General features: G+C 35.1%; 2 protein-coding genes across 3 annotated transcripts in view; both read left to right on the top strand.

Moving 5' to 3' along the window:
* Positions 1 to 26,579, top strand: part of LOC120425861 (guanine nucleotide exchange factor DBS-like) — a 135,319-nt gene that overhangs the window by 94,525 nt on the left and 14,215 nt on the right. The gene's annotated exons all lie outside the window — the stretch shown is intronic.
* The window catches only part of LOC120425839 (uncharacterized), a 144,177-nt gene continuing 132,299 nt past the window's right edge, over positions 14,702 to 26,579 (top strand). For both annotated transcript variants that reach the window (XM_052710500.1, XM_052710499.1), the window contains exons 1-2: positions 14,702 to 15,457; positions 19,811 to 20,613. The gene's annotated coding sequence lies outside the window, so the exon portion shown is untranslated. The remainder of the gene's footprint in view (positions 15,458 to 19,810; positions 20,614 to 26,579) is intronic.

Here is a 26,579-nt window from a genome sequence, read left to right as displayed (position 1 = left end):
TTTTACTGAAAATGACAGCAGTTTGATTTTTTTCAAAGGCATGGTGGATATGGTTTTGATTTTTTTGGATTTTTTAGTCATTCTTTACGTAAGATGTGCCAATTATTTTAGAAGATAAACTTTCGGGAAAAGACTGAAAGACTGGCCACCCCGTAATTATTATAAATTTGCAAACTATTCTGTGCAGAATGTTTTTTAAAAATGAGACAATCATCTTTTCAAAACAGATCAACTTTTGTTAGTAAAATATCATTAAAATATTGTCTTTGATTATCAGAAAAATAATGATCTCCTATTTTGAAATAAAATTCTCTTTGTTAAAAATGCCTTCACCTACAATTGTCTTTTTTTTATTTGGCAGAAACTTTAATTTTACTTTTTTTGCATCTGTACATTTTCGACAGTTCTTCATGCAAAATGCAATGAAATTTTCATAAATCTTTTCATTACTTTAACAAAAAGCCTCAATTCTGGCAATCCGATTTTCATCATTTTAATTTTGCCTTCCTCACTGAGGTAAGGCTATAATCCTGCTCGAAAAATGAACTTTTGAAAAACAGCTCGTGGACCTATATTCATGTATACCTATCGACTCAGAACCGAAAACTGAACAAATGTCTGTGTGTGTGTGTATGTGTATGTGTGTGCGTATTCACTTTGGTGCTCAAAATTCTTGCCAAGTTTTCTCGGCACTGGCTGATCCGATTTGAGTCAAACATGTTGCATTCGATTTATTTTGGTGCCCCATACTGCACTATTGAATTGTTTGAAGATCCGATAAGTAGTTCAAAAGTTACGTATAAAAAAGTGTCAGAGTTGCGAATCAGGTGCTGGAATTTTGATGCCGGATCTCACTTATCTATATGAAAACAATGTCCGGATCTATCATCCAACCCATCGTTGGTTAGGTAATCGAAAGACCTTTCCAACGAATCTAAAACATTGAAGATCTGGCAACTCTGTCTCGAGTTGTGACCACTTAAGTGATATTTATGTACTTTTTTGAAGCCGGATCTCACTTAAATGTATGTAAACTATGTCCGGATCCATCATCCAACTCATCGTTGGTTAAGTAATCAAAAGACCTTTCCAATGAGTTCAAAACATTGAAGATCTGGCAACCCTGTCTCGAGATATGACCACTTAAGTGATATTTATGTACTTTTTTGAAGCCGGATCTCACTTAAATGTATGTAAACTATGTCCGGATCCATCATCCGACCCATCGTTAGTTAGATAATCAAAAAACCTTTCCAATAAGTCCAAAACATTGAAGATCTGGCAACCCTGTCTCGAGATATGACCACTTAAGTGATATTTATGTACTTTCTTGAAGCCGGATCTCACTTAAATGTATGTAAACTATGTCCGGATCCATCATCCAACTCATCGTTGGTTAGGTAATCAAAAGACCTTTCCAATGAGTCCAAAACATTGAAGATCTGGCAACCCAGTCTCGAGATATGACCACTTAAGTGATATTTATGTACTTTTTCGAAGCCGGATCTCACTTAAATGTATGTAAACTATGTCCGGATCTATCATCTGACCCAGCGTTTGTTATGTTTGAAGATCTGGCAACGCTCACTCTCAAGTTATGACCGTTTAAGCGACATTTGTGTTTTTTTATTGAGGAATAGATGGAATTTGTGTCCAATCATATCACCAAATGTTGGTAAAAAGTGAGGAAGGCGCCAACCACATAGGTGGATTAAGTTAGTTTTTTTTAGTGATTAAAAAATCTTTTCAAAAATCAGAAATTATCACGATTTTTTAAATCTAATATTGGTCAAACTATCAAATTTTTTTTTAATTTTCGTGTTTTTTTTCAAACTACACAGGTTGGCCTCGTATAGAAAACGAATTTTCCTTGCAATTGGTATTCGAAAAGTTAATAAACTACATTCGATTGACGATTAAGTCATTTATTTTAAATTTTAAAATAAATGAACAAGATATTGACGTCAAGTCAATATATTTTGCTATGTTTTGCACTCTTTCCTATAAACTTTCCAGATTCAATTTCCCAAAGTCTGTGCAATAAAAAAGATACATAAGAGAAACAAAACGTTGTCTTTTTTTGGGTCGGGTTATCCAAATTGGCGGAATGGTCTATTGAGAATATTAATTTGGCATTAAAACAAATCTGATTCATTTGGGCTCGATTTTAAATTCAGAAATTAAAAAATCAAAAACATGAAAAAAACTTCTTGATTCGATTATCAGTAGTTTCCATGAAGAGCTTCGAAACTTTGGTCAACTGAGAGAATCATAATAGGGTAAATTGACTTGAAAACATCATCAAAAACATAAAGCTATTTAAAACCTGGCTAAAAAACGAAACTATTGGCACTACGCCCCCCGGGGCATGGCCTTCCTCTAACGTGGGATTTCTGCTCCAGCGCCTCTGACGAGACAGGAGAAACCGGGACCGACGTTTTACTTCACCATCCGATAGAAGCTCAGTGGATAAGGCGGGAATCGAACCCGCGTCTCATAGCATCATCGGGATCGGCAGCCGAAGCCGCTACCCCTGCGCCACGAGACCCCCCCCCCAAAACCTGGCTATCTTTACTTAATTAAGACATAATCAAGCTCAATCCACCAATCTTTATGACCAATCCCCATCTTTCCCAAGCTCCTATCATCGACGAATCATAATTTTCCGAAAGCTTCCCAAGTAGAAAATAAAAAAAAAACTTCCGAAACCCCCTCGGCTCATAAATTGCCACCTGCTTTCTTCGTCCAAACACCTCGTGCCTCGTGAACTGATGAGCCCCAACAACCAGACAAGCATCAATAATTGAAATAACTATCGTGAGCTTTTGAGGCATCTTTTGAATGAAAAGCTTAGCAACATTAAACAAACACAGCGCAGAGCGCCATGTCGCCCCATCTTAACGACTTTCATCGGTCAAAATTGCGATTCCAATTTTCAAATTTTTCTCCCCATAAACGGGAAAATTAAAGTGAGGGGAGAGAAGAAAAAAAAGTTTGGCAGTCGAATAAAACGGAAAAGATAAATATCTTGGTTCTAATTAATTAGATTTCACTTTTCTTTTCAACCCCACTCTCATCGTTTTTTTATCTTTCTCTTCTCACTTTTTTTGTTATTTTCATTTACAGGTAAGAGTCCAATAAAGAAGACTTTCGATTTCTACCATTCAACCAAGGGGTGCGGTAAGTTTCACGTCTTGCGAAAAACTTCGATAATTTTGGCGCGCAATTGGCAGCAAATATTTGAAAATGAAAAAGTCTTGCGATTACACGCGGGGTGCGCACGCGCAAGTGATAGTGAAATCACGCTGTAATTACGGGTTTGATTACGACCAGTGCACACATCTCTGCCCACACATGACATGTGTGGTTGTTATTGTTTGCTATGGTTCTTTTTTGTGTGTTTGTGTTTTTTTTCGGTGTCAATTGAATAATGGACGCGTGGAATTTCGCGCGTGGTTTTACTTTTTTCATTTAGCGATATCGAATGAAATCGAAATTGTAAGTTTGCGAGTTTGCGGAGTGCCATCCACACTGTTTTGAACACGTTTTCTATGTTTGGTTTGGCTAATGATGAGCGAAATATTTGGTGGCGAAAATGTGTGTCACGAAAACGAAATGTTGAGAAACAGTTCTTTACCGCTGTATTATAAAGTTATCAACTTTTTTGGGTAAAATAAATACACTCAAACTCGATTTTACAAAACCTCGATCATCCGAAATTTTGATTTTTTTAGTTCAATCTTAATCCTAATCTTAATTCTATTCCTAATCCTAATCATAATACTAATCCTTATCCTAATCATAATCCTAATCCTAATCCTAATCCTAATCCTAATCCTAATCCTAATCCTAATCCTAATCCTAATCCTAATCCTAATCATAATCATAATCCTAATCCTAATCCTAAGCCTAATCCTAATCCTAATCCTAATCTAATCTAATCTAATAAAAAAAATCTAATTAAATCTAGTATAATCGAAAACAAGTGCAGCTAGTCTGAAGAAAGCATCATGCATGAACTTGTGGTTACATTATGCTCCAAGTAACCCCGAAAATGTAACGTCATGATTTGAAATCCGGACACTTTGTACCATCTCAATTTTGATAAAGCTGGCAAAAAATCATGTAACAAGTTGGAGATGTAGAAATACCATCAGGATGTAGTATATACAGTGAGTTTTAAAAGAATGCATGCAAAACATGTCTTTAAAAAAAATCATCAGAATTTTAAAATTAAAATGACTTGTTATGCTTCGAAACCCGGACACTGATAAAAGCTGATTCTAATTCCGGACACTCGATTTTGCTCATGAATCGCACAAATTTGGACTGAAAGTGTTAACATCAAAACAATCGATAAAATTAAAATGACTTGTTATGCTTCGAAACCCGGACACTGATAAAAGCTGATTCTAATTCCGGACACTCGATTTTGCTCATGAATCGCACAAATTTGAACTGAAAGTGTTAACATCAAAACAATCGATATTTTATATAAAAATTTGCTAGAATTTAACGAAATCAAAACCATAAATTTCTTCTTTGTCTTCCCGAGGGCTTTTGTTAATTTGATTTTTGTCAACCACGGTGGATTTTCTTGAAATAATTCAAACTGTCAAAAATCCACCGAAGCATCTACCACATTGATCGCACTAAAATCTGTGGTAGAAAAGTATCCACCGGTAGATGCTTTGGTGGATTTTTGACAGTTCGAATTATTTCAAGAAAATCCACCGCGGTTAACCAAATCAAATTAACAAAAGCCCTCCGGTGTTTCGGACGCCTATGAAATATTTCAGTGAAATGTTTCACATTTTTGGTAAACTTATAATTTAATATAATTTAATTGTTTTGGCATTAACTACAGCGTTTAAACAAACTTTAAATAAAAGTTGATGTTAGCATTCATCAAATAACACAGTTTAGACATTTATTTTGCGAACTTATATCCAAATAATTGATAATAAAAGATGAGGTTTCCGGGTTCCGAAGCGTCCGGGAATTCGAATTATGACGTTATTGCAAAAATTGAAGCGGCCAGGCCTTCTGGGTTGCATTAACCGCAGTGACAAATTCTGTAATCGGATAACATTTCAAAGAATCAAGAGGGGAGGAAGGATGCGTAGACATACCGTAACATAGCTCAACAAAGTTATAATAAAAAAAACCCGAGCAGACGGAAATAACTTGGGAATAACATTGTTTGTTGTTTGAAAATACTAGGGCAATAAAATTTTATGTTATTTATAACAAGATTTGTTATTCGTCGTCATTATTAATTTTTTTTTTTGTTATTGGATTGTTATTGTAATAACAGACTACACTGAAATAAAAAAAAAAGTACCAAATTCCTAAATTCTAAGAATTTTGCCTCCTTTCCTTATCAAGTTATCCAAAAAACCCGATTACTAAATTAGAAAAGGAGCCAAAATTCCTAGAATTTAGGAATTTGGTACTTTTTTTTATTTCAGTGTAATAACATTTTTAGTTATTCTTTGAACAAATCTTTGTTATTAATTTTTGTTATTTTGACAACTAATCCGATCATCCCAATAACAGTTGGAAGTATTCTTCCATAAATAAATGTTATTCCAAAGTTGTGTTGGCTCTCAACCAATATCAGACCAATAACAAATTTTGTGATGATAACATAAACTATTATTAAAGCCTTATGCAATAATGGATTTTTCAAGAAGATTCCATAACACTTTCTGTTATTTTAACAGTATTTGTTATTGAAATGGCTTGAATTTTGTTATTACCGTCTGCCCGGGAAAGAACAAATTGTGGTGCCTCTTTTCACCACTTTTCACAAACCTTTTTTCACCGTCAGATCCCATCGTACAATTTTCAATGTCTCTATAAATCTTCCAAATTCACTACGTGACTAATCGCTCGTAAATATTTCTGTCTCCATTATTTTTAAGGTGGAATTTAAATTGCCCCTGGATGTTTCCGTACCAAACGAAACAGTATTCGGAACTAATACTAATGAAACTGACAACATTTAATTGCTCTTTTTGGTCATACAAACGCATTGATAGACCATTGTTTCCAAAAAAGGTCCCCATTATAAATGGTTGTCATTCCAGTTGACCCCGTCCCAAAATAACAAAACACTAATTTCACTCTCGATACGCCCTTTTGTTTCATTTTGATACGCCCTTTTGCTGCTGCGATGGAAATCGAAACCTGCTTCTTCGATCGTGAGATAAGCGCCACGGGGCCAATTTGTCATACGCGCTGACATTTTGTTTCTGTTTTTTTTTTTTTTTTTTTTGGTAGCTCGCTGACATTTTTTCACCGCCAGGTGAAATTTGGTCATCTGGTCACGTTTATTTACATAAGCGATTCCAGTTCGAACAATGACCGGGCGCGTTCTTCTTTCAGACGCCATATTTGTTGTTTTTTTTTGCCGTGCATATGCAAATTGGACCCTGCCATCATTGCGGTCAGATTGAGTTACCCAAACCGGGGGGGCGAACAATGTGACGTTTGAATTGATCTTTGAATAAAGCTGAACAGCACGTGCCGCACACGTTGCATTGTCGTTTGTGTCCTAAATTCCAGCGTGTGCGCGCGCATTGTTTACATTTGTGCGCTATGGTCAGCGTTTGACAGTTGGAAGATTGCCAAACAAAGCAGGCGCTGTCATCGCCCCTTTAGTCTGCAGAGCGTCCAAGTAACCTACTAAGTTGTGTTTCTTGTGCTCTCCTCCTTGCGTGGCTATTTCTTCACAAAACGCGGAGCACAACAACATTGGATTCGCTCCAAATTTGCAGATCGCGTGACGTCGTTATGTTTTTGTTTTTAAGGTTCCACAAACCGAAAGTGTGAAGGATGGACCTGAAATTGGTGACTTTCTCTCGTTGACCCGACTTTGCCGATCTTACTAAATTATGGTTTATCAAATTTGTTTCGCCACACAGCGCAAAGCCTCGACAGGTTTCAAGGCTTTTTGACTGCGAAATTTGTTACGGCAGAATGCACCGAACCTCTGGGTACAGGGTCACTGGGTCTCGAGGGAGATCAACAATTGATTGTTAGTGAACGTTTTAATTTGAATCACTTTCTTTGATTTTGCCTATCAAATCGTCGCCGTCGTGCTTACTTGTCGTACGTGCATTTTGGGCCAAATTGAGTTAAGAACGCCCTTTTTGTGCAGCTCACAATGCCTCACCTTTTGACCTTCACAGATCCCCAAAATTCGATTTCCATCTTGAGATATTCAAAAAAACCGAAAAAACTCCGTTGTCACTTTACATATGGACGAAGTTTCAATCTCGTCGTGCTATCTTGTTTCTCCCTGAAAATTGATGTAAGTGCGACAACTATCCAAAGGGATTTCAGGTCAGAACGCGTTTGATGCACGTACAAGTTAGATTACCGTAAACATTTGTAATTATAACTCGGGACTCCGGTAACCAACTTCAACCAAACTTTGGGACAATGCACAGAATGGTCAGCCAAACAAAACGTGTTTGTTATTGTTTACATTGCGTGTTCTAGTTTTTCTTTATTCAAGGTCAAACATTGAAACATGTTTTTTTCGGAACGTCGAAATGGCGGGTGCGACAAGATAGCACGACGACGTCGAAATGTCAATCTGTCATAGTCTTATGCTTTCTTTATCAAATCAGTTACCAATAGTGAAATTTATTGGTGAAGTAAGAAACGTCAAAAAGGCTGTCAAAAAGTGTCATGATATCCGCATTTTATGTCAGAGATGTTTGTGTGGGTGCACTTTGTTGCATCGTTTCACTGGTGTTAACGACTTCAAAGTTCATAACAAATCATAACTCACTAAATGGGTGCTAATTCGATTGTATTCCAACGCGCTTTGCATTTCTAATGTGCCCTACGAGAGCCATAACGCCCTCATTGCACCCAAAAGTCAAACAAACAAACAAAACTTAATACCCAACACGTTTCATTTCACATAATGTCGTGAAACGGTGCAAAAGTGCCATTGTTTGACACTTTGTTAACCCCAACTTGTCTCGTGTACTCTTCACGAGTAACTCACGCGTAATGGCTTAATTCTTCATAAAAGTTAAGCCTCCAAATCTCCGAGCCCGCAAAGTTCGTTTATTGTCCGAAACGACTTGAACGGGGCACAGAGTTCATGAATAAAACATCCGCCCGGGGGTCTCCTCGGCGGCCACCGGCTGAGCGGTGGTTTACTTGCGGAACCTTGTCCGTTATCCGTTGGCCACTCTAAGCGATACACGATAAGACGAGGCCAAGCCGCGCAATTTGCGCGGAGAATCGCAACAAGATCTAGAATTGGAATTGCCAGATTTTGCGCATCTCTGACTCGCGTAGCGTAAGGGCAGGCAAGCGTGGTAGTAGGCCGCGTTTTGTTCAAATTTTGCGCGCGAGAAAGTGGACCCACTGAATTTCGTAGTAGGCTACGACGCGGTTGGCGACTTTTCCGAGTCGACCCGGTAGCCCTAATTTCTCGCTTGCTACGATCGGAACATGTGTCGTCGTGAAATTGTTTATGGTTATTACAACTGGGACATGACTACCGTAATGGATGTGGTTGATATTATCGGTTCGCAGTTGAAAATTAAAAAGACCACCAAAGTAGCACATCCCTTCACCAAAGTTTTCAAGCAAACACACCACCAAACCAAACTTTGACATATTCGTTCGGGTTCGTCGCCTGGCACGATTGAAATCTATTGTTGCGCGCACCATTTGACGGTTGCGCAATCGAGCGTGTGATATCAACAAAGGCCACGATTTTCGACAAACTTTGTTTTCTTCTTCTACTTCTTCTTGCTGCTTTGTCCAATCGGTCGTTGTGTCACACACAGAGTTGACCGCAGCAGCTCTGGGTGGTGGCAGTTCCCGCCCAACTCTAATCAACCCTGTCGCGGTCGAGATAATGACCCTCCACTGTTTTGGCTGGGTACGGTAGCCGGATTGATTACCAAGTTTTTTTCTTCTGTGGATTTGCCTTAATTACGCAGGTTTAAATGGTCGATGCGATTTTTTGCTTGTCTAGCTTGATGAAATTGTCTTGGGAAGTGATTAATTACCTTGGGAGTGTAACAAGGGTTATCGACGATTTTTTAGCCATACTTAACTTTAAGGTGTCGTAAATGACTGTTACGAAATTCTATGAAACCCTTGCTGAACAGCTTGGGTCAATCTCAAATTCAAACAGATAGGTTTGTAATTAATTTGATCCTTACAATATAAAAAATCGCATCGCATCGAAAATTTAAGTTGTATTTTTTCTTTTTTCAAATATTAATTTTGAATCCAAGGTATTCAAGATATTTTTTCAAAAAAAACTTTTCAGAAAATAAAAATACGCGAAAAAAATCCCGTTTTTTGTTTCACTTTTTCAACCAAAAGTAAAATTCCCAAAATAAGAGTTTTTTTTTTTATTTTAGATTAAATCTAATACCAGAGATTTAATTTTTTGAAAAGGTGATGATTTTTGGGAAATATCAACATAACAAATGGACATTCAAAATATTTTATGATTTTATGTTATTGGCTTTTTCAGGCTAAAATTATTTTTTTCAGGCTAAAATTAAAAAATAGGTGCATTGTTTACCATTTGACCCATTGAGGGCTAAACCTTAAAAAAAAATCTAATAATGGAATTTTGATGACTGTACAAAAATTATAGGCTGGTTTAAAAAAAATAATTTTGAGATTATTTCCTTAATTTTTCCTTTTTGATTTTTTAGGACACCCGGTTGCATAGATATAACCTCTCAAAGTTTAAAATTCTTTAAGAAATAGTTTTTTTTTTTCAGTGCATCTAATTTTCAACTGATATCACAAACACTATTGATTCGATTCGCAATGCTAAAAAATGAAACTTTTTTTTTTGCTCTTTCAATAGAAATAATTTTAATACTATCAACAAGCCTAACATCTAAAAACGTCCAAATTAACTGTTTAAGCCATTTAGTTATGTTTCGCTTGATTTTTTTTTTCAGTGTGCCAACGACATTCCAAAAGTTTAATTTTTAAACATTGAAAAAAAAATATTTTTCCCATAAAATAACTTGAATATGTTTTATCTCACCAACCAAAAAAATCAACAGATTGAAATTATTACTTCATGTAGAAATTTTGAAATATCAATAATTGAACGTTTTCAGATAAAATGGACCTTCAAAATGTAAAATAGGTGTAAACTCATTTTAGATTGCAAATTTCGTATTTTAAAACAAATATTTTTTTCAAGAAATCTTTTTCCTGTGGGGTAGGGTAGACATCAATGAGACACTTTTGGTTTTCAACATTCAACGATTTTTCTATTTTTTTCATCAGCATGTTTTAATGAACTTTTTGCTGTATTTTCTTTCTTTTAGTGTGTTCTAACATTGACCAAAATATGAGATCGAGCCGACATCTACAGCCAGAGTTAGGGGAAGGTGGGGCAAGACGACCATATGGGGCAAGAGGAACAATCGCTCCTACGGCCGTAATTTTTACAATTTTGATTATTTCCAGTATGAGGAATTGTTGCTAGCAATGCAATTAGCTGATTCTACTACCACATAACCGCCAAAATGACGTAAACGCCACGGGGCATAAGATTTAATGAAGTTTTTTGCAAAACCTTTGTTTTCTTATAATATTTGGAAAGTACAAAATAAGGCTTAGGGTTCGTTTTAAGGCTCATTTTATCAAAATGCTATTTTTCCTAGATCAGTAGTGTCCCTACCAATGACATGCACCTATTACAAAGTATGATTTAACTTTTGGTTATTTTTGTTGAGAGCTTTAAAAAAATCTTGTTCAGGTGGGGCAAGTGTACCATATGGATTTTTAGTATGGAAAAAAAATACGAATTGCTGCAAGAACATATTTTATTGGGAAATAAATACATGAAAGTACTTAAAAACTGATAAACAATCGTTAAAAAAAAATTGTTCATACAAAGTATAGTGATATTATGAAAATTTACTATTTATCATCGAAGTAGTATTTTTTTCGTAAAAACGATAAAATTTTTAGTAAAATATTATTATTTAATCTAAAAATGAAGAAACCATTCAAATACATTCTAATCTGATGTATCTAAGTGATAACAGTTCAATTGTTAGCAAATTAACATGTTTTTTCATGCATTGTTCCTCTTGCCCCAACGGGTTGTTCGTCTTGCCCCACTAGTTGAGTAGAACGTACGGAAAATCGAAAATTTTAAAATCAATTTTTCACATTAAAAAACAGGATTTTTTAAAAACTTGTTTTAACAAAGTCTTAGTGAAGACCTAGAATAAGATGATTATAATAAAATCCGACAGATTTTTTAACTTTTTAATGGGTTATAACGAGCATTTCCTTAGCTTGTTACACTTGCCCCACTTTCCCCTATTCAACTGTCTCATTGTAGACGCACCTGGCAGGAACAATGAGACAGCTGGGGAACACTCTACGAAAATCAATACTTTTCTAATAAAACATCATATTTTTGTATTGTTCCATTACAGGTGCCTTGCCTTGAATATTTTAAAGCAATTTTGTCAACTTGAAACTTTAATTAACAAAAGTTATACTAAAAAGTATTTAAATTTAGTAAAATCCATTTATTTATACTAAGTAACTTTCTATGTTTGGTTAAATGAAGTTAAAACTCTATAAATATTCCAAAAAATCACTTTCAATTCATGTTTTGAAAGATTTACATGGATTTTGAAATGTTTAATGAAGAAAAATCAAAGTGTCTCATTGTTACCCATGGGCTAAAATGAGTGGGGAACAATGAGACAGCCGCCCTGGATTCTGGGTATATTCTAGATTTTGGTCAAACCTAATGAAAGGACATTGTAGCCCAACTCAATCCCTATGGAACGTCGAAAGAAATTTGAAGAAATATTAGTTTTGATGTAAATGGCAGCCTATGAGCGCAAAAGTATTTTTTGTCCATAATTTATTTTTACACCCCAGAATCAAACATTTATGAATAACTTTTCAAGGGAGCGTCCATAACCAAAGCCACTCTTATAGCAGACGTGTATCTAGTAGATACACATTTCGCTCAAATATGAGCCTGATTGGTTGAAACTACGACTTGTGAGAGCCATTTTATTATTGTTCCCCGTGTCTCATTGATGACTACTCTACCCTACAAGATTTTGCAACTCTAGCACAAAAGATGCCTTTTTAAATACTCTATAAAAAATAAAACAATATCTTAAATAAAATATATGTTTTTTGGGAAATGCCTATTATTCTGATAAGTCCTAATCATACACCTACAACTTTGACGAAGACAACAAATCGATCAGAAAACTCCTTCTTAAAAACAAAATGCAATATTTGAAATCTAGAAAAAATAATACAATTAAGCAGCCTGATTTTTGTTATTTTTGCGATGAAAGGTACACAGCTAAAAAAGTAGTAATCCAGCTGCGTGTAAAAGGCCTGGGTGTAAAATAAACTTTGCATTATTTTATGAAATTCTGTGTAATATTACACCCTGAAATATGTAGCCCATCAGTATGGGAAACCTACTTAACCGAAATGTCAAGCTCATATATGCGTTTATCCTTACAACTTTTCATCGGTCTGATGGCCGAGTGGGCTAAGGCGCCAGTTCTTACTGTTGGTGCTGGGTTTGAATTCCGTCGGTTGCAACTTTTTTTTGTGTTTGCAAAAATTGTACATGCAGTGTGTAATATTAAGTGTTTATTTTGACGAAGGTGATGTGCATGCTTTTGCATGCGATTTTACCATCGGATTTTTTGCTGTGTAGTCCGTTTCGTCATTCGAGAATGACAGAAAAAGTAAGTAGTTTCACAACCAAATTGCAAAAAAATACTTTTTGCAATTCCGTCGTGAAACTATTTACTTTTCCTGTCATTCTTGAACGACGAAATAGTCTACTTTTCTGTACCAAAAATAACAGAATCGAATAGCAACACTTTTCAAAATAAATGCTGAAAAGTTCTACTTTTCAGCACTCAAATGGGTGCTGAAAAGTTGAACTTTTCAGCACTTGTTTCGAAAAGTAACACTTTTCAACATTTTTTTTTATTTAAACGATTTATTGACAAAATACATGAAAATTTGACATAAAATTTCGCTCAGTGTGTGTTTTTTGGAATTGCAAAAAATGTTGTATGGAACTCGTTGCAAAACTTGATTTTTTCAGTACTCTTCGTATTTATCCAACTCGGTGAACCTCGTTGGATAAAAGTACGACTCGTGCTGAAAAAATCCTCTTTTTGCAACTTGTTGCATAAACTACTATTTAGATTTTAATTTCAATGCTAATTCAATTTTTCGAACCATAACCTTTTCAACAATTTTTGATTCGAAGAGAATTGTTAAAAAATGGTAAAATTTCACGGTTGAACCTCCCAAGACTCGATTATCCGAAGGCTTTGGACACAGAACTCGAATTTTATGTTATAAGTAAGAAATTAAAAGCGAAAATAGTTTTTTGTTCATGATGCGAATATCCGAGGTCCCATACAAACCTTCGGATAATCGAGTCTGCACTGTACTCCCAAAAGTCATAAAAACAAATCGCCCCCTTCCCAAAGCCTACTCCTCCTTAGTGGGTGGCGATGATCGCCAACTACCCGTTGGTTCCGGTTTTGTTTGGTGGATTTATGGCCTCACGACGACCGGCGGGCCCGCAGCTGATTATGCAAATTTCGCCGGGGCGCATCACGCGCAAGAGAAGATGCATCCAAACGAAGCGCTCCGCAACAAATTGACTACTTTTTATGGCCGAAATCAGGAAAAAGTCGGGCTTTTTTTTTCAAGAGTGCACGCGCGCTCACGTCAAGAGCGAAAGTGACATGCGCGAAGGTTGCTTGGATGACGGCGGTTTGGCGAAAATGTCAATGTTGCAGTATCCGTTACAAGTGGGGTGGAAAGAAACATAAATCAGCTTGGAGGGACAGAGTTTGCAAATTGTGATCGGCGCTATGCATTTTTAATGAAATTCGGAGCTTTCGATCTTTGCAGTCGTCGGATTAGTAACGAAAATGTCAAGTGTTTTTAAATAATGATAGAAAATATCTTTATTTATCAAACGAGCAAATTCGGACATGATGTCTTGATTTAACTCTCGGTTGAGTTTTCAAAAAGCCGTAAGAGCCACCGTGACCTCCGAAACAAATATTCGTTTTTCTTCAAATTGTAACAATGATTTCATTAACTTTTAGTTCGGGGCACGTAAATAAACAATTTAAAGCATTTTTCAATATGTTTTTTCGTGAGAAAGTCGAATACCGAAGCAAAAAATGCTTTGCTTACCGTTGGCTCTTACGTCTTTTTGAAAACTAATCGGAGAACTGTTTCTTTTCCTCAAGAAAAAGACTTTGATTTCAATTATTATCTCGTCACCTTAACCACGTCTGCTCGCATTCCTTTCGTGCATTTTTGCTCGTTAATCGTTTTTCCAACAATATCCAATAAAATCGAAACCATTCCGACAACAACAAAAAAACAATCGTAAAATCGCAAACAACTTTGCCAAAACTTCAAACCATGCTTTCCCCACTTGTGAGCGCAGCCAGCTCGCACTCTCCACCAGTGCTGCATTTTGCAACAAAAAATTCCTCACATCGCGATCGAATTGACTGCTCGAATCGAGCAGCTTCGCTGCGAACGTCGCGATCAAAACAAAAACGGCCAGAGAGAGCGAGCAATCGACGATGCTCGCTCACGTGAGCGAACAAACTTGCCTCGCGAACTCGTCGAGTGAGAGTCTCTCGCTCTTTCTTCAAGATCTCTCGCCGTCTTGGCGCGGTGTCCTCGCGCGGTGGCGGTCGCGATGGTTCACTGGTTCCGAGGTTCGCGCGGCCGCCTCAGTATAGTTCCAGAACCTGCGCCAGGTGGCACGCGTTTTCTCGACGTTCCTCGCGCGTTGTTCAAAGTGAAAACCTTTTTGACATCGGCGGACTGCATTCGGTAGCGATTGTGTGTAAGAGGTCGTTGCGTGCGAAGATCGCTTGGGATCAGCATGGGATGGGATCACCCAAGGTGGAACAACCCTGCGATCGTGTGGTGTTCAGTGAGCTAATCGCGGTGCACTATCGCTGTGGGAAGATCGCGTACCGTGTGTGTTTGACGAGTTATGACGATCTCGTGCGAGCTGTTGACTAACCAGTGTGTGTGCGAGGAAGCTGCAGGATCAGTGAACCGTAAAGAATTTCCATCGGCGAAAAACGAACGCCACAATGCAGCAGCGGCAATGGTTACGCCAAAACGCTGGCGTGACTTGGAGCAGCAAAAAGGAAGAAAAATTGTCTCATGAAAGTGAAATTTCGCACGTCTGCTTGGGCTGCTGAGTTATTGCACCAAATTATGCGATGTGATGCACTGAGAAAAAAAAACAAAACAAAGAAGTGCAAAAATGTGTAATAATTTTAAGTGAAACAAGTTCAGCGTGTACTATGTAACTAAGCAAAAGGAGCAGAAGTCGACGATTGTGCAATAGTTGGAGCCAAAAAGATATATCAAGGTGGTTTCGAAGGAAGAGAAAGCAAAGGGAATGAATTTTGGTGGTGAAAAAGTGTGGCCCCCAAAAACTGGATTTAGGCGTGAAGGACTGGCCGGTAATGACACCATCAGTTGCACGCACACTCACTCAAGTCGCGTGAAAGGATTAAATTGGAATTGTGCACGGCAGAGTGTGATTTCGCAGCGTTCGATTGAGGAATGTGAAGCAGTTCGACAAGGTCGAGACGAAATTAAGCTGGCTGGGAAATAATTGGGCGAAAAGTTGCACGCGAGTTGTGCGCCTGCGCTTCGAGTGTGACAAATTTGAAGGAGGCGGTTGCAATGGGTGATGCAATTGAGTTGGAAAATGAAACTATCTTATAGCTTGGTGATTGGTAAAGAGTGCTTTGAAAATTGAATCATTTTTATTTTATTTTATTTTATTTTATGAAGCACTATTAGGCAAACTGTTCAAAAATTATGTGAAAATCAAACTCAGGATTTTTTTAAATATCAAGCCAATTCGATTCATTTGTATTACGATTGATTTAATTACGAATGGTTAACGTAAATAAACAAACTAACGAATGTAATGTGTTCCTCTCATATACATTTGTGTATTTTGACATTTTAGAAAACTTAAAAAAATCAATACTTTTTAAGAAAATAGACAGACAATGTTGTCCCTTAAAAATCATACTTAACCTTGTTTTTTTTTATTGCTTGGTTGTACGATAATTCATTATTTAAATATTTATGATAATATTTTTTTACATTTTTTGAATTTTCTTGAAAATTATTGGTAAAATACTACCTTACTGTCCCATCACTGAGAAACAACATTAATTGCCTTTTTCAGTTTTCAGAATTGTCTAGAAGAAACTTTTCCATATTTTGCATTATATTGAAACGTTTTTTTATGTGAAAACCTGAATTGACTACGATTGTGACATTGAGCCAAAGTATTTAGTTTTTATTCAGATTTTACAATATCTCATGAACTAATCCTATTTTAAAGGTACATTTAGTAGAAAACCCTCACCAAGAATCAAATATATTTAAAAAAATGTTTTTTTAATTTCCGTAGAAATTCAGGTGAAAATAAACAGTTTGAATTTTCTCGGCAGCAATTTTTGAATTTTAGAAAAAAAAATGTCTAGAAATTGGTATTGAACTATCAAAGGTATTGAAGCATGATGTAAAGGCTTTATGAATATTGGATTGGAATTAGAAATAAAATAAGGCTAGCACAAATTTTATTTTAAGTTTCTGTCCTTCGGCCCTGGGCCAGGTCGAGAAGTTGGAAGGGTAAAAATAAACTAAACAACACATTTCAAGCCAAATTTTCTTTTTTTCGGTTGTACTACTGTCAAAAGAACAAATCAGAACATCAAAAGAACATCTTAGGCTATTTCTTAAAAAATTTTGAACGAAAAAAAAAATCGTGACAACACCTTTAAATTTAAGTTTTAGACTTAAAAATCGAAAAATCTCATAGAAGTGGCGTGTATTTTTGTTTCAGTGTATTTTTTTCAGAAAGCCCGTTCAATTTCCTACAAGTTTGTCTTTGACCACTTTTTTATACGACGCAACGGCTTCGAGATACAGTAATTTTTAAATTGCAAAATACAAAAAAAAAATACCTTACGCCCTTCTCAAATGTTATTTTCGAGTACTATTGGCTCCATATACACGAAAATGGCTTATATAGGCATAGGATAACATGTCTAAAAAGTTTCATTGAAATCGGAGAGGGTCGGGTACAAAAGTACCAGAAAAATTCCTGATTTGAGCTGGAATTGATCATAAAATTTATAAAATATATATATTTTGATAAATTCATTGATATTTTGCACATTTTTGACAGTGGCATAACTGTAATAATGTAAAAATAAAAGATAATGTGATACTTTTAGTTTATTTTTTTTTTAAATTTTGGCGCTAAAAATGATATTTGTACCAGGCTTTCTCCATAGAAAAAAAACCTACAGTTAATTAAAAAAATATTAAAACAAACTTTCCACGTTTTTGGATTTATGTAAATAATTATTATTTAAACAAAAGAAAAAAAATGATATGAAATATAATGGAATAAAATATTTACATTATTTTTAAGATAACATGAAAAATAACTTATCTTTGCTTGAAGACTGTCCCTGTTTGAAATAAATTTTATTTTATTATTTTGTTCTCGGATTAAAAAAAAATTAAAGACAAATAAAAAAAACCATCTGAATGGTTTAAAAAAAAACTGAGCCTCTTTAAAATAATGTTTTTTTTTTATTATTTTGTAGTCGAATTTAATTCAAGTATTTTGGTAAAAAAAAACTCAAATATATATATTTATTTCAAGAAACATCTTAATTGTTAAAAAAAAAATTCTGATCACACAAAAGAATAAATATAGGGGAACTATACTGTTTTCAGCCTATTTCTATTATCAGCCTATCAGCACTTTGATCATGAATTACAACTTTATTAAAGTGTGTTTGGCTGTTTTAAAGTAATAAATAGCTCAAATAAAAGTGAGCAAGCAACTCTCCATTGATGAAACATCTGAAAATGTTGATTTAATAGCGGAAAACAGCAAAAGTGATGAAAATTGGTCGATCGGCTTAGAGTGATTAAAATGGGTATATTTCCCCTATATTTGTGGGTCTCGTGGCGCAGGGGTAGCGGCTTCGGCTGCCGATCCCGATGATGCTATGAGACGCGGGTTCGATTCCCGCCTTATCCACTGAGCTTCTATCGGATGGTGAAGTAAAACGTCGGTCCCGGTTTCTCCTGTCTCGTCAGAGGCGCTGGAGCAGAAATCCCACGTTAGAGGAAGGCCATGCCCCGGGGGGCGTAGTGCCAATAGTTTCGTTTTTTTTTCCCCTATATATGAAATAAAATGAACAAAAATATTACATGATTTTTAAATAAGGCCGCTGCAAATATTTTTTAAAGTAAAAAAAAGTAAAAAAATTGAAATTACAAGCCACAGTTTCAACTTTTGAAAGTAACTTCTATTTCCATTGACATTTTTAAGTTTTTTGAAAAAAACAATTTTTGTCCTCTGATTTTTCGGACCAGTTTTCAAAAGGAGGGGGGGAGGGTGACATAAGCTTTGAAAAATATTTGCAAAGGCCTTAAATTGATAAATAACTTGTTTTTACTTAAAGACTGAGCCTGTTTGTGTTTTGTTAATTTTAAATGAAGAATATCTAAAAATCTTAAAAAGATCTGGGAGTTGATTTAAGTGAAATCTGCAATCTTTAATCAACCGCCAAGATTCAAGAGTTTTGAGAGAAATATACTGCAAAAAATGATTTTATTTGTAAATGCATACTTGAAATTTACTTCTGGAAAAAAATGAGATATGCCTTTCTTGTAAGAAAATTTCCTTGACAAGAAATTGGTGGCGAAATCTAAAACGCATTTTCTCGGAAACTTGATTTGGCATTTTAAAAGTCGAGTTTTCAATCATGAAAAGTTAAGAATTACATAGCTTCCTTCCTAACGATATGGATTTTTAAATAAAATGGTTTTTTTAAGAACTCCTTTGAACTTCTAAATAAAATAATATGAAGTTCTAAAATAAAAAATACTTTGAAAATACCCGAGACAGATATAAGCTGTATCATACCAAACAAAATCTGATACCAATTATACTTTGCCATAATTTCTCTGCCGTCCAGCGGGTATTTGATCGAACCACTCACATACTCGAAAATATTTATATTTATGACATTACTTTTAAAAAGTAACTAATTGTTTTGAATCGAAAGAGATGTTTCAAAATTGTAAAGTGTTAATTTTTATCTCAAAATTCAATAATTAGTTCTTAGATTAGATCTTTTTTTAACAGAAACATTGTTTTGTTTTACCAAAACCAAAATCTAAGAAAATCCAAAAAATATAGCATATTTTTTTCGTAAACAAACTTAAAGGCTTAATCTTTCAACAGCCATAAAAAGTCAATAACTTGATTTGTCAGTCATGTTTCAGAAATCCACCTTTTTATAAAATCAAACGTTACTGTTAAACGCTCAAAACTTATAACAACCGAATATGACTGATTGCCTTCGTCCAACCTACTCTCTAAGAAGATGCCCACGAACCCACATTTCTCAATCAAACCCCCTAATCCAAATTCTGAACCTCCAGCTCCACACGATCTGATAAACCCTCCAGCAACAAAAAAAAAATAGAAACCTCAACCTAACGGCCACTTGCCAGTTCACCTGACCATCACGAGAAGACCAATTTTCATTCCCTTCTCTCTCGCAGTCACTCTGACATTTTTCCCCTTTTGGGGATCAAGTGCTCAAATGGGGGTTTCCTCCCAGAAAACGAAAAACTGATTTCAACTTCTTTCTTTCCAAAAATCCAGCAAGTGTTGGTTGTGTGCTAGCGATGTGTACCTGATGACGATAACAGAAGAAGAAATTTAAAATCAACCAAAAAGAGGTGGAAAAAGATAACGTGTTAAGAAGATAGAAATAAATTAAAAAAAAAAACAGCAAATGTGAGTGTGTGGAAAACGCAGTGATATTAGAAGCAAACAAAATTGTTTAAGGAAAGGTGGAGAAAACGAGGAAGCCGCAAGTGAGAGGAAGAGAAAAAGTGGCGAAGAGAAATTAAAAATTAATAAAACGAAACATTTCGTGCAGTGAAAGAACCGTCCAGAGCCGGACAATAAAAGTAATAATAATACTCAACGGTAATCGTACGTTTCGTACCGTACACACAACTCTGCCGGTACGCAACAGTGATAAAGAAGAGCCTCTGCACGCTAAAATAGAGTTGTCTACCCGGGGGGAAGGTTGACTCACAAAACGGTGTTTTCAAAGTTGAGATTTCCATACACGCTGAGTTAGTACGGACCAGAAGGAAGGACGGGGGGGAAAGGAAGATTTCAAGTGTCGGCAAAGAGTTTATTTGGTAAAACGGCGCGAAAATGGAACTTGAACAGTGAACAAGGTTAAATGCCGCTGGCCAACATGCTCCAATTTCAACTGGATTATTTTGTTTCGTTTCGTCTGCCAGTTTAGTGCCTTCGACTTACATTTGAATTTTGGTCTTTGGTCAGTGATTTTTTTTCCTGCGGGTTTAAAAAAAGTGAAGACGATTAACAGTGTGTAAAAAAAAGTCGGTAATTTAACCCCGGGAGGCGCTGAATCTCGCAATTTGAAGGTATGTTGCAAGTCGAGAAAAAACAATAAAAGTTGTGCCCTTTTTTGACGGCGGAGAAAAGAGTCGGGTCGACGCAGACGCGCACCGGTGCATTATGGGAAATCCTGAAGTCGGGACGGGAAACCGTTTTTTTTTCTTCTTCGTCTGGGGAGTTTGGCTTAGTAGGCCACGCGATGACCGCGGTGACCACCGGGCTACTGGGCGTTGGAACTAAAATATAGGTTGTTCGGGGAGCTCCTAATTGGAAAAGGGGGAAACCGCAGCAAGCCGTGAACGAAACAGTGATGATGTCCCACAGAGACAACAGACAGTTTTTTTGAGCGATTAGTTACACCTATTTTAAGGTGCGGGTTTAATGCAGTGTGGTATAGATTTGAACGGGGTTTTTTATACGGATTTAGAAATGTCGATCTTAAAAAGTGATTGTTGCCGCAGCGGCAAGCTGGCAAATAAGATTAATTTGTTTTCTTGTTTCGGTTGCTACCAAATGTGAGGTTTTACGGGTGATTTGGCCAGTTGTAACCGGGTTTTGATACGGCGATCACACGTATGTTTGGGGAAATGCGGTAAGAGTTTTTACAGCTACTCATTTGAAACTCACTCTATTAGATTATTTTATTAACACGAATTTTGTGATATATGATCGTGCAAGCAATTTTTTTTTGAGAAATTTAATTTTTTCAAAAAGCGATGGTAATTTTGTGTATTGTTTCATTGTTGATTGTTTGACTTTTTCGTCAAAATTTGTGTTTTTTTCAAAATTGATTGTTTTTCAAACCATACAAATTGTGAAAATTTGTCAATGATTTTTACAGCCAAATTTTCTTCTGACCTAGCTATTTTTAGGAACTTTTTTTCCAAGTCAAATTGCTTAAATTTTATCGTACCACCCTTAATTATGAAACTGATTCAACTGAAATAATATTAAAACATTTAAAAAATTATTTTACAGGCCAAAATTTCAAAATGTCAATTAAATAATTGTTCTCGTACAGTTGATTTTCAATCATTAGTTTTCATCAAGGTTTAAGGGGAAACAAAATAGCTGAAATAAACCTTTTTGCTATACTTACAAAAAACATTCACATTTTTTTAATGGTTTTTGAATAAACCAATTTAAACCGCTTTTTAAATTGATTTCAGCAAATTGCACTTAATTTTCCATTGATATTTTGAAGTTTGAAACAAAAATGCCCTCTGATTTTTTAAGGGAGGCCAATAACCTTATTTAGAAAAAAAATCTCCCAACTGTTTTAAATTTTGTGCTTTTAATATTTTTACCTTTAAAATCGGTGATTTTTTTTTTAAATCAGAAGTCTAATTAGAAATTAAATGCAATATTGTGAGACCCACTAATTCGACAGTTCACGTTGCAATGTGATTTTTCTAGGAGCGATAGAAATTCTAATTAAATAGCAATAATAAAATTTTCAGAATTTTGAATTTTCGATCAATTTATCTTGCATTATCAACATATTTTTTTTACAGATGAAATAATTTATTTGTTTCTAAATATAATTAAATTTAAAAATATCTTGTTGCCTTTCTTGATAAATGAAAGATATAGGTTTTACTTTTTTTAATTTGTACAAATTTTAATTCAAGTTCCTGTCCCTAGGCCATCGTCGAGGTCGAGGAGGGCTCAAATAAATTAGAAACTAAATTTCAAATTATAAGCTCAACTTTTATTATTATTATTATTATTATTATTATTATTATTATTATTTAAGCAAAAACTATCATATTTTAACAGTCATGCTTTTGTCAAACAATTTTTTAAAATATCTTTAGATTGATGAAATTATTGGTTTTTTCAAGTGCCGCGTATTTTTTTGTGAAAATTGTAATCTCAAAGTTTAAAATTTGTTAAAACAAAAACTTGAAATGCTTATGATTTCAGAAGAAATTCAGAAGTATGAGTGTGGCTAATAATTTTAATAATATTTGCAAAAGCCTAAATATATCATTAAGTTTAAATGTTTAAGGGTTTTGTTAAGTTGTTTTAAAACTTTCTAGCTTAAATAAAATAATACATTTTCTTAAATTAAACATTAAAATTTGCTTTAAATTTATTTTAAACATTTTCTAATTTAATCCATCTTTGTATTTTTTTAAATAAACTGTGTCCATCAATTTATAATGTACAAAAACAATGAAATCTGAACAACAGCCTATCAGCTTAACTATAATTAAAAAATGTTGATGGATAGGATTATTATTTTATGCTCAAAGTCATTCATGATTTTCTCAATGAAAATTGATTTGTATCAGAAAATGAGAGGCATTTTCGGATTTTTTGGACTATGTCTTATTAAAGAAGATAAAATTAGTTTGTAAATAATAAATTTTATTTGTTTTTCAAACACAATTCCAAAATTTTCAAATTCCAATTTCAGTAGAACAAATATCATATAATATGTGAAAACTTTTGATTCGTGCTTCAAAATCAATTTAAAATGCATTATATATTGATATTTTTTTATGCAAAATTCTGGGTTTTTTTCAATTTTAGCTGAAATTGATATGTCTTTTTTTATAAAAATAAATATATAAACTTGATTAATAAAATAATAACATTATTTTTTTTCTTTAAAAAACTACTGAAGCATACTTATTGGTGAGAACCCACTGTCAGAGTCACCCCGGAGTTGAACATTAAAAACTTCAACGCAACACTATTGAATTGTTTACCCATAATAGTAAGTGTGTTGCCTACCTCAGTACTTGTTTTTAAAATAATGAATTTGAGACAACCTTACTAGTTGGAAAATATTCCAAAAATTAATTGAAATTCTGGCAATGTCACCCCGGTTTACGGTATAAAAAAAAGTTGAAACCTGAATTGTTTCTTTGTTACGCTTATCTCATAATTATGTTGCAAACAAAACTTATGATTACACGAAAGCATAATTTTCTAATATAATTTTCAATCATATTAAAAGAAATGTTGAGAATAAGCCATTATTTCACCGAAAAAAATAAAGAAAAAACAACAGGTGAAAATGTGTTATTAGTTGCACTGCGTATAGCTAACTGTTATTTTTGTTTGAATAATAGATTGTTAATGATGGTGATATTCAAACTTTAAACTTAATACCTTCTCTCAAACTTGAGGTGACTCACTCACCTGAACAAGTCTTTCATTCATCATTCTTCTCATACTTGCGCGTTCAAAAGTACATCAACCCAAAACAACTTATAACAGTCATCAATCAAAAGCTGCCTCTTTTCTTTACCCACCACGTCTCGATTCTCCACGCACTCACAATTTGTAATGGGGGCTATGAAATTCCTCCCCTGCTGGCCGTGGAAGTGGCCATTTCACCGCACCAAAATTTGTTCTACATGAGCGACCATAAACCACATTCAGCGGCCTTTTTGGTAGGCCGAAAGTCTGACGGGTGAGATAATTAGAAGAAATTCTTTGTGCGGCTCAACTTTACTCTGAAGATGTGGAATTGTAACAAGCTTCTTCAAGATCTACCATCACACCAAATTGGGAATGTCGGACGTAATTGGTTCAATTCTTCTGGTACAGATGTTCATCATCTGATCTGAAAATCTTAGCAGGCTGTGGTCATTTGAGGTAACATAATGCACATCAATCAAAACCTATTACTGGAGGTACTCTGTTGAGAAACATTTTGACGTTATAGTACTTCCCGCCTCACAATAGCGAAAGTGTGATCCTAATCTTACACTAAATAAAAGTCATGTACCAGCAGCACATCGTTTTTCCATTTCCGCTCGCCATTAACGCGGGAAATGTCACGCCAAAACACGCACCTAAATCACTTTTGACAGTTGGCGGCGTTGCCGCCATCTTGACACATCGTATGCCCTTAACAGCAGTGCTGCCAGTCGAGATCAATTTGCACTTTCGAGAGGAGCATGCCATGATGTGGTGCACGTGAATATTTAAAATGCTGGCTGCTATGTTGCAACATTGGCGCCTTCGCTATTACTTCATTTATTTTGCAAAGGCATCTTTGATGATGGGCGCTCTAAACGATGGTTTTCACTTTTCACGAAGGGCTGCGGGTTGTTCCCACACCGGAAAGTGAACTGGAGCCGCAAAGTGGTTTCACGAGCTGTTGGTTCTTCGATTTTCGGCACTTGGGTGGCATTTTGTTCACGCTCACAGTTAGCGATAGAGAAAGTTAATTTTAATGAAATGTTCCCAGCAATCAAGGACAAGCTCGCAAATTCTTTCTCTAAATGGGGCATCATTTGACAAATTAGGGTTCAGTAAGAAAGAAAGCCTGGATTTGCATTATATGATTTTATTCATGCATTCTCGAATAGAAATCACTTAGAAAGCAGTCTTCCATGGAAATCCCACCGTCTGGAATGATTTTAATAACCCAAATCGGTTTCTACCTAATCAGAGAGACATCAAGCTAAAATAAATCTGACGATTTCCGACACCTGGTCGCATCTTTCCGAAACACAATAAAAAAAATGTGCAAATTAAGTCTGCTTTCGCGATCTTTTCCTTCCCACTGTTTATCCACCAAAACGGTTGAAAATGCGCAACAAAATCATTTTGATAACCGACGTTTCCGAACTGTGAAGGAAGCATTTCTGCGGTAAATAAGCGCGTGATCATTGTGTGGGGCGTGTTTCGTGTGTCCAATTTTAATGCAAATGGTGCTGCAGCAGAAGCAGCAGTTGCATAACAATAGTTGATCTGTGCATGCAAAATTAGCAATTTTCGTAAATTAATTGATAGTCAAGCAATTTGAGGTGCGGAAACGGAGTTATATCAGAGTCAGAGGAAATAGTTAAATGTTATAGATTTGTATTTTAATATTCAAAAGCAAATCATAAGCAAAGCCAATAACGAAAAACGCTCCTTTCCACGATGAATTAATGATAGTTTACAAAAATCGCAGAATTTTTGAACTAATATGCATAACCAAGAAATGTCTTGCCATTCAATTACCCTACGCCTTAAGGGGTTACATACATGTAAATAAACAAAAATGTCAGAGGTTGATGTCAGCACACACTTAATTTTATTTAAAATCTGTTTTCAGGGCATTAAAATATACATTTTTGCAATTCCGTCGTGAAACTACTTACTTTTCCTGTCATTCTTGAACGACGAAATAGCCTACTTTTGTCTACCAAAAATAACAGAATCGAATAGCAAAACTTTTCAAAATAAATACTGAAAAGTTCTACTTTTCAGCACTCAAATGTGTGCTGAAAAGTTGAACTTTTCAGCACTTGTTTGAAAAGTAACACTTTTCAACATTTTTTTGATTCAAACGATTTATTGACAAAATACATGAAAATTTGACTTAAAATTTCACTCAGTGTGTGTTTTTTGGAATCTTTTTGCAACTTGTTGCATAAACTACTATTTCATCTACTATCTACAAATTTCAAGACATTTGGTTGTATCATTTCCAAGATAAAGCTATTTGAAGATAGCAGTTTCAAAAAACGGGTGTTTGTCATATAAAAAATCGTCAGTTTTTGATTTTTGTATTTTTTTAAAAAGCAAAATTTGAAAATCAAGCTTCGTCATGCACACGGGATATGTCTTAAAGGTCTTCACCCTGAATTTCAGCCAATTTGGTTCATCTCACCTCGAGATATCGTGGCACCCGTAAATCAACTCGAGTTTCGAGAAAAACGCTCAGAAAGTTTGTTGTTGTCTCTAACTCAGTTTTATCATGTAATATCTTCATGAAACTTTCAGGAGTGATTGAAAATCATCTTTTTAGTGGATTCAATAAATTTTCTGTAATATGAAATTTTGTGATTTTCTACATGTATGTAACCCCTTAACTAAATCTCGTAGTAGGAAATCATTATGAAAATCTTTTCATCTTCTTATGATTTGTGTTTTCCTCTTTTTTTTTTGTTATCTTAGGTGCATTTTTTGCTTGTATCGAGGATTTCACCTTTTCTTTGATTTTGTTGCTCGTTTTCAAATGTTTTGCTTCAAAGGTTCA

This window comes from Culex pipiens, chromosome 3 (assembly GCF_016801865.2).
Source record: "Culex pipiens pallens isolate TS chromosome 3, TS_CPP_V2, whole genome shotgun sequence".
Lineage (NCBI taxonomy): Eukaryota > Metazoa > Arthropoda > Insecta > Diptera > Culicidae > Culex > Culex pipiens.
The sequence above is the reverse complement of the archived record's forward strand: the minus strand, read 5'-3'. Positions and strand labels throughout refer to the sequence as shown.